At 43.4% G+C, this 9,533-nt stretch overlaps 1 non-coding gene across 1 annotated transcript; it reads left to right on the forward strand.

Moving 5' to 3' along the window:
* The first annotated feature begins 6,929 nt into the window (after positions 1-6,929).
* TRNAC-GCA lies at positions 6,930-7,001 on the forward strand. The gene has a single exon. It is a non-coding gene; the product is annotated as a tRNA-Cys (tRNA).
* The last annotated feature ends 2,532 nt before the right edge of the window (positions 7,002-9,533 follow it).

Raw genomic sequence — 9,533 nt, forward strand, 5'->3', positions numbered from 1 at the left:
AGGAGTCAACCGGTAGTCATATTCTCTGATGACCTCCTCTGACAGGGAGGTAGGGATCATGATGGGGAAATGAACTTGAGGGTTCCTGGGGTAGTCGGAATCTTCTATTCTTGACCTTGTTGGTGGTGACATGGATATTTGCTTACTATTTATGTTACACAGTATCTTCATGGCTTTTGCTCTTTTAAGAATATATTCCATGAAAAAAAAATGTAGAAAAAAATAAGAAAAGGAATTTTAGATAACCAATAAGGACCTAGCACAGGGAACTATAGTCTATATTTTGGGAAAATCTATAAGGGAAATGAATCTGAACAACAAAAAATAGATATATATGTATGCATAAGTGAATCACTCAGACAGGAAAGAATCCACCTGCAATGCAGGAGACGTGGGTTCGATCCCTGGGAAGGGAAGATCCCTTGGAGGAGGGCATGGCTCCAGTATTCCAAAGTCTCCACTCCAGTATTCTTGCCTGGGGAATCCCTATGGACAGAGGAGCCTGGCAGGCTACAGTCCATGGGATCACAAAGAGTTGGATACGACTGAGGGACTAAGCACAGCACAGCACAGCACAGCCTAAGTGAATCGCTTTGCTGTACACCTGGAACTAACACAGCACTGTAAATTGCAGTGTGTCAATTAAAGAAAAAAAGCAATTTTTTTCACATTCAATGAAACAAAGTAGTAATAGGGGAAAGATCAGGGGAGGAAAACCTGGCAATACGCCAAGACATCTCCCCCTACTTTTATTGAGAGATAATTGACATACATCACTGTATAAGTTTAAGGTATACAGTGTGATGGTTTGATTTACATGGCAAAACATTGCTCACAAATTTGTATCCTATTTGTTTATAATCAGTGATTTTGCTGTCACACTTTCTTCCTCAAGATTTAACACACACACACACACACCCCACATAGAAATATAGGCTCCATACTGTGTCTAGGTGTGTAGTAATCTCAACTTGTTAAATTAAGCAGAGAAAACTAGACACCACTTGGGCTGTGGGGAAGACAGCTCAATGAATTCCAAGGCATGGTGTCTAAAAACCTCTCAGAGATTGGTCCTGTAAGTAGTAGTTTAAACTTCCAAAGTGATGATAGATTCAGACCTGTAAAAGGAAAACATGTTTATTTTGCCCTTGCAGAGGGCTTCCTTGGTGGTTCAGACGTAAAGAATCTGCCTGCTATGTGAGAGACCCAGGTTTGATCCCTGAGTTGGGAAGATCCCCTGGAGTAGGAAATGGCAACCCACTCCAATATTATTGCCTAAAGAATTCCATGGACAGAGGAGCCTGGCAGGCTACAGTCCAAGGGGTCGCAAGAGTCGAAAACAACTAAACCACCCCCACCAATGTCTCTTGAGAGCAGGCAAAATCATCCCCATTTGAGTACCATCCTTCCCTTGTAGCTCAGTAGGTAAAGAATCGGTAAAGAATCCTCCTGTGATGCAGGAGACCCTGGTTCGATTCCTGGGTTGGGAAGATCCCCTGGAGGAGGGCATGGCGACCCACTCCAGTATTCTTGCCTGGAGAATCCCATGGACAGAGAAGCCCGGCGGGCTACAGTCTGTGGGTTCTCAAGAACCAGACACAACTTAGCGGCTAAACTACTACTCCTCCTCCTCCTCCTCCTCTAGAACAATTCTGTTCAACATAAATATATACAATAAATACAAGGTGAGCCACAACTGTGATTTTAAGCTTTCTTATGCATGCTCAGTTGTTAAGTTGTATCTTACGCTTTGCAACCCCCTGGACTGTACCCCACCAGGCTCCTCTGTCTGTGAGATTCTCCAGGCAAGAATTCTGGAGTGGGTTGCCATGCCCTCCTCCAGGGGATCTTCCTGGACCAGGGATCAAACCTAAGTCTCCTGCCTCAGCAGGCACATTCTTTACCACTGAACCACCCAACTATATAGAAGCTTTCTAGTAGCTCCACTAAAAAAGTAGAAAGAAACAAGCAAGATTACTTTTAATAACATATTTTATCTGACCCAATATCTAAAATATTATCATTCTGACATGTAATCAATAGGGAAAATGGACATACCTTACACTTTGGAAAAAAAAAAAAACAGTATGTCTTGGTAAATCCTGTATTTTACACTCACAGCATATCTCAGTTTGTACTACTGGCTTTTCAAGTTCTCAACAGCCCATGTGGCTTGTGGCTGCTATATCAGACAGTACATTTCCAGAACAAAAGATCACGAGGGTCTGTTTTTTACGTTGCTGTATCTTTAGTGCCTAATGCCATGCATAGCACATGCTGCTGCTGCTGCTAAGTCGCTTCAGTCGTGTCGGACTCTGTGTGACCCCAGAGATGGCAGCCCACCAGGCTCCCCCGTCCCTGGGATTCTCCAGGCAAGAACACTGGAGTGGGTTGCCATTTCCTTCTCCAATGCATGAAAGTGAAAAGTGAAAGTGAAGTCTCTCAGTCGTGTCTGACTCTTTGCGACCCCATGGACTGCAGCCCACCAGGCTCCTCCATCCATGGGATTTTCCAGGCAAGAGTACTGGAGTGGGGTGCCATTGCCTTCTCCGCATAGCACCCAGTAGACCCTTAATAGATATTTTAAAATAAATGATGAAGTGCATATCCAGTTCTATCCAGAAGGGAGAGGAAGGGCATTCTTATCTGGTGGAGGGCACTTTAAAAAAAATTATTTATCTGACTGTGTCGTTTGACAGGCTCAGTAGTTGTGGCATGTAGGCTTAGTCGCTCTGCGGCATGGAGAACTCTGGCAGTTTTCCAACCAGGGATCCAACCCACATCCCTTGCACTGCAAGGTGGATTCTTTAACCACTGGACCACTGGGGAAGTCCAGAGGAGGGCACTTTCACAGCAGCAGTGAGGGCAAGCCAAAGCAAGTCAGAGTCATAATTGCATCTGGTGAGGGTTTAAATTTTGCACAAGATGAAATTCATAAAACTACCACAAAGGAGGCCACCTGGCTGTTAGGTGGATGAAATGTGTGGGTGGAGAGCACACACACATGCTCAACACACACACACACACACACACACACACACACACACACAATGATTTCTTGCTATCCCCCACACTTGCTAATAAGGTGCTGAGTTGTTTTCTTTTAAGCATCCTCCCATGTCACAATCCACCCCGAAATGTAGTTTTATTATCCAAATCATTGCTATGTTTGTTGCCACACTTTTAATGCCTCCAATATTGTGTTAAGAATACAGATCTCTTCCAGCTGTCTGGTATAAAAAAATACTGGCTTGCTGTACCTGCCTTAGAGATTAAATTTTTTTAATTGGCTAACACTATGATCTCCTGTGTATGTGTAGGCAGTTAAGGGTGTTATTAAAATGAGATGGTGTTTTGCTCTTTACATATGACATGCTGATGCAAGCAAATTGACCCCCAGAAGACACAACCAGGACCTTCTCTCAGCAACTTTTCCAGCATCTTCTCCCAATGTCTTGATGTACTTTTCAAATTAGGCTCCTAAGTCCTTTCTGGTCCTGCCTTTTTTTTTTTTTTCCCTCCAGGAATAGGAGCACCACAGGCCTTCCCTGGTGGCTCAACTGTACAGAATCTGAGAATCCATCTGCCAACACAGGGTGCTTGGGTTTGACCCCTGGGTCGGGAAGATATTCTGGAGAAAGAAATGGCAAACCACTCCAGTATTCTTGGCTGGGAAATCCCATGGACCGAGGAGCCAGGTGGGCTCCAGCCCTTGGGGTCACAAAGAGTCAGATACAACTTAGTGACTTAACAACAGCAAGGAGCACCAGAATTTTGGGCAAGCCAGTTGCAGAAGATGACACTGGATTTATTTCACGGACTTTTTTTCTATCTTCCTTGGCATCGATATAAAAAAGCACATACACATAGATTAGTTTTATTTTTTTCAGTTCAAGAAAAACATTCTCCTCTGTTGACAAATAGCAAGGAAGAGACCTAACTGCACGAACTGAAAGATAATACTTTTGTGTCAGGAGATCATCTATATTACGCTGGATTTTCCCTTTTCAACAAATCTGCCTTTTGGCCCCTATTCCCACGAGCACATCTGCTTGGTAGATGTTACACTACCCTGTTGTCTCCCTGGAGTCCAAGCAGACACATTTTGCTGAAGCTGTTTCTAATGCCAACCTTTTTGCTCTCTGTTGTGGTGACAGTCCAAGCTTGCATTCTCTGGCTAACATGGTTTACAGAAAATTCACCCCCAGCTGAACTGCAGAACTCTCCAGTGAGGACAGATCAGTGGTTTTGAGATTTTCTGAGTCAATTTAAGGTAAATGCATCCCTGAGGTTTAGCACAACCGCCTTTGCTCATCATGGTAGGGGGAGGCAGGATGGAGGCTACTACGTTAGCACCAGATAGGCACATAGACACATGTTCACAAGTTTAGCTGTATTAGTACTGGGGGAAAAATAGTCAGGGACTTCCCTGGTGGTTCAGCGACTAAGAATCTGCCTTGCAATGCAGGGGACACAGGTTCGACCCCTGGTTGGGGATCTATGACCCCATGAGGTGTGGAGCAACTAACCCTGCAAACCACAGCTACTGAACCCGCTCACTCCAGAGCCTGTGAGCCATGACTAGAGTCCATTCAGCACAATGAAAAATCCTGCATGATTCAAGGAAGATTGCAGGTGCTGCAGCTAAGACCCAATGCAGCCAAATAAATATGTAAAAAAAAAAAGACACATGTGACATTCCCTCACTATCGATAAGAGGCACTTTCCAGCTGACCCACAGGAGCAGCCAGACTCTGGTCCCCAAATGTGGGTGATCAGCAGAACCATTTGGGGGGCTTTTAAAGAACACAGATTCTGGGGCTAGTGAACATGAGATCTAGTTGGGCAAAGAGCCTTCTCCCCTTCTTCTGGCAACAGGACACATTTCTTGGGTGAAACTCATTTACATGACTTTGTGCTAAGTTGATTCAGTCATGTCCACTCTTTGTGACCCTATGGACAGTAGCCCACCAGGTTCCTCTGTCCATGGGATTCCCCAGGCAAGAATACTGGAGTGGGTGCCATTTTCTCCTCCAGGGGATCTTCCCAACCCAGGGATCGAACTTGGGTCTCTCTCCTGCATTGGCAGGCAGGTTCTTTTCCACCAGTGCCACCTAGGTGGAGTCAGCACTGACATCTCTGCCCAGGAATGGACACATGACTCAAGCTTCACCTCTCAGAGCACTGTAACTTTCTGAATATTGATTGGTTAAAAGATGGGCATGTGACCCAAGCTAGACCAATCAGACAGCTCTCAGAGAGCTTTGCTGAAACCACCTGAAAAGAAATACACTCCTATCTTTATGGATCAATAGCATACAGGCAAGGTGAGACAGGGCTGCTGGTGGCTATCATTTCATCACACGGGAGCCCAGGAATGAAGCCAAATGAGAAGATATGAGAGCCAGAAGACAGAGGAAAGAAAGAGCTTCTTTTAAAAAAATTTTATTTATTTATTTTTGGCAGCACTGGAATTTTGTTCCTACACGTGGACTTTCTTCCTCACTGCTGTGGTTTCTCTTGTTGTGGAGCACAGGCTCAGTAGCTGTGGCCTGCGGGCCCTAGAGCACAGGCTCAGGAGTTGTGCCACATGGGCGTATTTGCTCGATGGCATGTGGGATTTTAGTTCCCAGATGTGGAATCAAATGAGAAAACACCTGCATTGGCAGGTGGATTCCTATCCACTGCAGCACCAGGGAAGTCTCAGGAAAGAGAGATTCCTGAAGGCAGCATTTGAGTCCTTGGAGCTAGCCACACCTAAACCTAACCTTGGAGTTTTTAACTTTCTGAATAAATCTTCCCAATTCTTTTTTTTTCCCCCGCTTTGGCTTAAGTTAGTTTCATTTGATTTTCTGTTATTTTCAAAGTCATACTGTTGAACACATATGTATTCTCATGATCACTCTGTTTGAAAGCCACTGAATCAGTGATGATGATTTCTAAACTTTAGAATGAATACGATTCAGGCTCAGACAGAAGGCTTTACAAAATGCCGGTTTCTGGATATTTCCTAGAGATTCTGATTCAGAAGGATGGAGCCCAGAAATCTGCATTTGCTAAGCACGCTAGGTGATTCTCACATGCGACCATACTTTAGGAAATCACAGAACTAGAATATCTTTATAGGCTACAGCTTCAGAATGTAGGAAGGTGACTACTTGATTAGGTGCTTACTATGAGCCATATCTCTGGATCAGGTCCTGAACTTAACCTCATTTAACCCCCAGAACAATCTAGTGAGGTCCCTTCAAATAGAAATCTCTCTCTCTCCCCTTAGGTGTGTGAAATGATTTTGAAGTAGAACAGCAATTCTACTCTTTAAATAAAGACAGGTAGGTGCAAGAAATAAATGAGCCCACTAAATTTTTATTGACTTTCCAGATGCGGACAATTCCAAGGATACGTGTAATTAGGAGAACTTAATTGATTTCTTCCATGGAACTACTGGTCTTATACACATGAGCAAGAAAAGATAATGAATCTTTCAATAGACAGAATCATTAGCAGGTTTAGAGTCTAAGTAGCAAATGCGGGAGCTGAAGCCATGAGAAACTATCATCATATCAGCCATGTTTTGAATCATCCTGTTTTATGAAAACTTGGAACTGAAGAAGCTGGTCCTAGATAATGGTTTTTGTGGTTTTGGCGTCTGGTTTTGAGTTTAAACTTGTAAGAATGATCGCCTGAGACTGTTCTACAGAAGAAGACCCTGAGATGAGAATTCATATGTAATTGATTTATGAAGGAAGTACTTCCCATAAAGGAAAGACTAGAAGCCAAGCAAAAGTATGATTGTAGACGAAGTTCCACAGAGGGTAACTCCAGTCTGATTCCACAGGGGACGCTGGAATGTAAGCTGTCCCTCAGAGTTTATTCTGACCCAAGTCAAGAGAGCTGGAATTTCATACTCTTGTATTCATAAGTGGGCTTCCCTGATAGCTCAGTTGGTAAAGAATCTGCCTGCAATGCAGAAGACCCTGGTTCGATTCCTGGGTTGGGAAGATCTGCCGGAGAAGGGATATTCATAAGTCCCCGACCAAAGGGAGGTACCCTCTGAGTACTTCTGGTTTAGAACATCCAATCAAATCTGCTCCAGTAGCCTTTTTTTTTTTCTTTCTCTAATGACTTCCTTGTGCACAGCAACAGAAGCAAAAGCACAGCAATGCAGGCAAGGGTCACAGGACATGGTCAAAGGAAGCCAAGGGAATCTGGGTAGGACACCAACAGCACTTGGTCCAATAACACTGGTTCTGTTGCTGACTTGATACATCTCGTCATTTGTATCCATTTTATGAATGACAGAGACTGGGTTTTTAATATGACCCTGATTTAATACGAATGGTGGCTGAATGGTAAAGAATCTGCCTATAATGCAGGAGATGCAGGAGACCCAGACTCGATCCCTGCATCAGGAAGATCCCCTGGAGGAGGAAATGGCAACCCACTCCAGTATTCTTGCCTGGAGAATCCCATAGATAGAGAAGCCTGGTGGGCCACAGTCTATGGGGTCACAAAGACTGTGGACACACCACCTCCAGCACCACCACCACCACGATCTAATTTAAGAATTCAAGATTAGGAAGTATCCTTCAGGTGGCTATCTTTAAAACATGCCCATCTTTTAATATTTTTGCGCCTCAAATGTGCATAAAATAAACAGACTTTGTTTTTTTCATTAATGTTGTCTCAATAAAGTATGAGTAAGCTAAGTTGAAGAATTCATATATTTTCCGTGGGAATCAATAAAGCCATATTTGATTAAAGAAAACTTGCCGATTTATTAAATGACGAAAGTAAGGCATGCCATAAGAAATCAAGTAAGAAATGAAAAAATTATATGGAAAAATCTCCCTCTTAAGTAGCACTGCCTACAGGTAACCAAATTTTAGTGGCCCATCCTATTTACTTATTTTACTGTTTATTTAGCCAGCTTTCTATTTATGGACATTTATGTTGTTTCCAAGTTTTCACTAATACAATGTCACAATGAACTTTTTTGTCTAGAGTCTTGTATACAAGGATACTAGTATCTTGTGCACAAAGATAGATTCCTTAAAGGAGAATTGTTGACTGAAAAGATACAAGCACCCCAGCGTTCACAGCTGCACTATTTACAACAGCCAAGTCATGGAAGCTATATGTCCACTTGCAGATGAATGGATAAAGAATGTATATGCATACATACAGACACACACGATGGACTACTACCCTGAAGATGGGCTCTAAAGAATGAGTAGGATGTCCCAGGAAAAGGATATAATTCACCGGCTTTTCCTACCTTCACAATGTTGTACAACCATCACAGTTCTCTAGTTTCAGAACAGTTTCATCACTTCAAAAAGAGAATCATTGTTAACCACTTTTGTGTGGTACTGAGCGAGCATCCGGAGAAGGTGCTGGCACCCCACTCCAGTACTCTTGCCTGGAAAATCCCATGGATGGAGGAGCCTGGTAGGCTGCAGTCCACGGGGTCGCTAAGAGTCAGACACGACTGAACAAGACATCCCCTGCTTGTTGGATGTTTCGGGGGAGGAACAACATACATTTTGAGTAGAAAGAATGACCCTTGTTGAGATTAGGTTCTGATAATTTTTTTTTCTTCTGTGTTATAGAATTTCTAGGACTTCATGGGCTTTCATGGGCTTCCTTGAGCACTTGGAGACTTGCCAAATGTGCTATTCCTATAAAAGAATCCCTACTGGCCTGAATAATTTAAAACCCTGGGCTGGGATCTTGGGTGAAGATACGTGGTTCACTCTTACATTTTCCTTTTCCTCTTCTAGCTTCGTTTTCCATTTCATTCTAACATGTAGCCCCACAAACTGTGTTCCTTGGCTTCACTTCTTTCTTCAAAGTGTTCTCTCTGTCCAAGATACACTTTCCCTGGGACATCCTATGCATTCTTCAAAGCCCATCTTCAGGATCACCTCCTCTGTGAAGTCTTCCTTGATATTTCTTCCTTTCTCCCATTTGTACCCAGAGGACATTGTTTAAACCTCTTCTTTCAGACAATATGCTATTGGAATGACTTAACTGTGTATCTGTCTTTCTCCATCTAATTGTGAACTTTCTGATGGTAGAGACACTGCCCTCTTCGTCTCTGAGCTGCCCCATACCTCCTAGCAAAATACATGTTTACTGAACTGGATTTGAGCCAGGGAACATGTTAATATGAATTTCGATAACATTTTATTTAAAAAGTTATCTCAGGGGAAAAAATGATTTATATTACTGGGGTAAAAATTATCTGCCTTTAGGGTTCTTCTGGATGAAGCAAACCAAATCTATTTAGATTAACTTAGGTGTAAGTGGCGGAGAAGGCAAGGGCACCCCACTCCAGTACTCTTGCCTAGAAAATCCCATGGACGGAGGAGCCTGGTAGGCTGTAGTCCATGGGGTCGCGAAGAGTCAGACATGACTGAGCGACTTCACTTTTCCCTTTTCACTTTCATGCATTGGAGAAGGAAATGGCAACCCCCTCCAGTGTTCTTGCCTGGAGAATCCCAGGGACGGGGGAGCCTGGTGGGCTGCCG

This window comes from Bison bison, unplaced genomic scaffold, assembly GCF_000754665.1.
Source record: "Bison bison bison isolate TAMUID 2011002044 unplaced genomic scaffold, Bison_UMD1.0 scf7180017864293, whole genome shotgun sequence".
Lineage (NCBI taxonomy): Eukaryota > Metazoa > Chordata > Mammalia > Artiodactyla > Bovidae > Bison > Bison bison.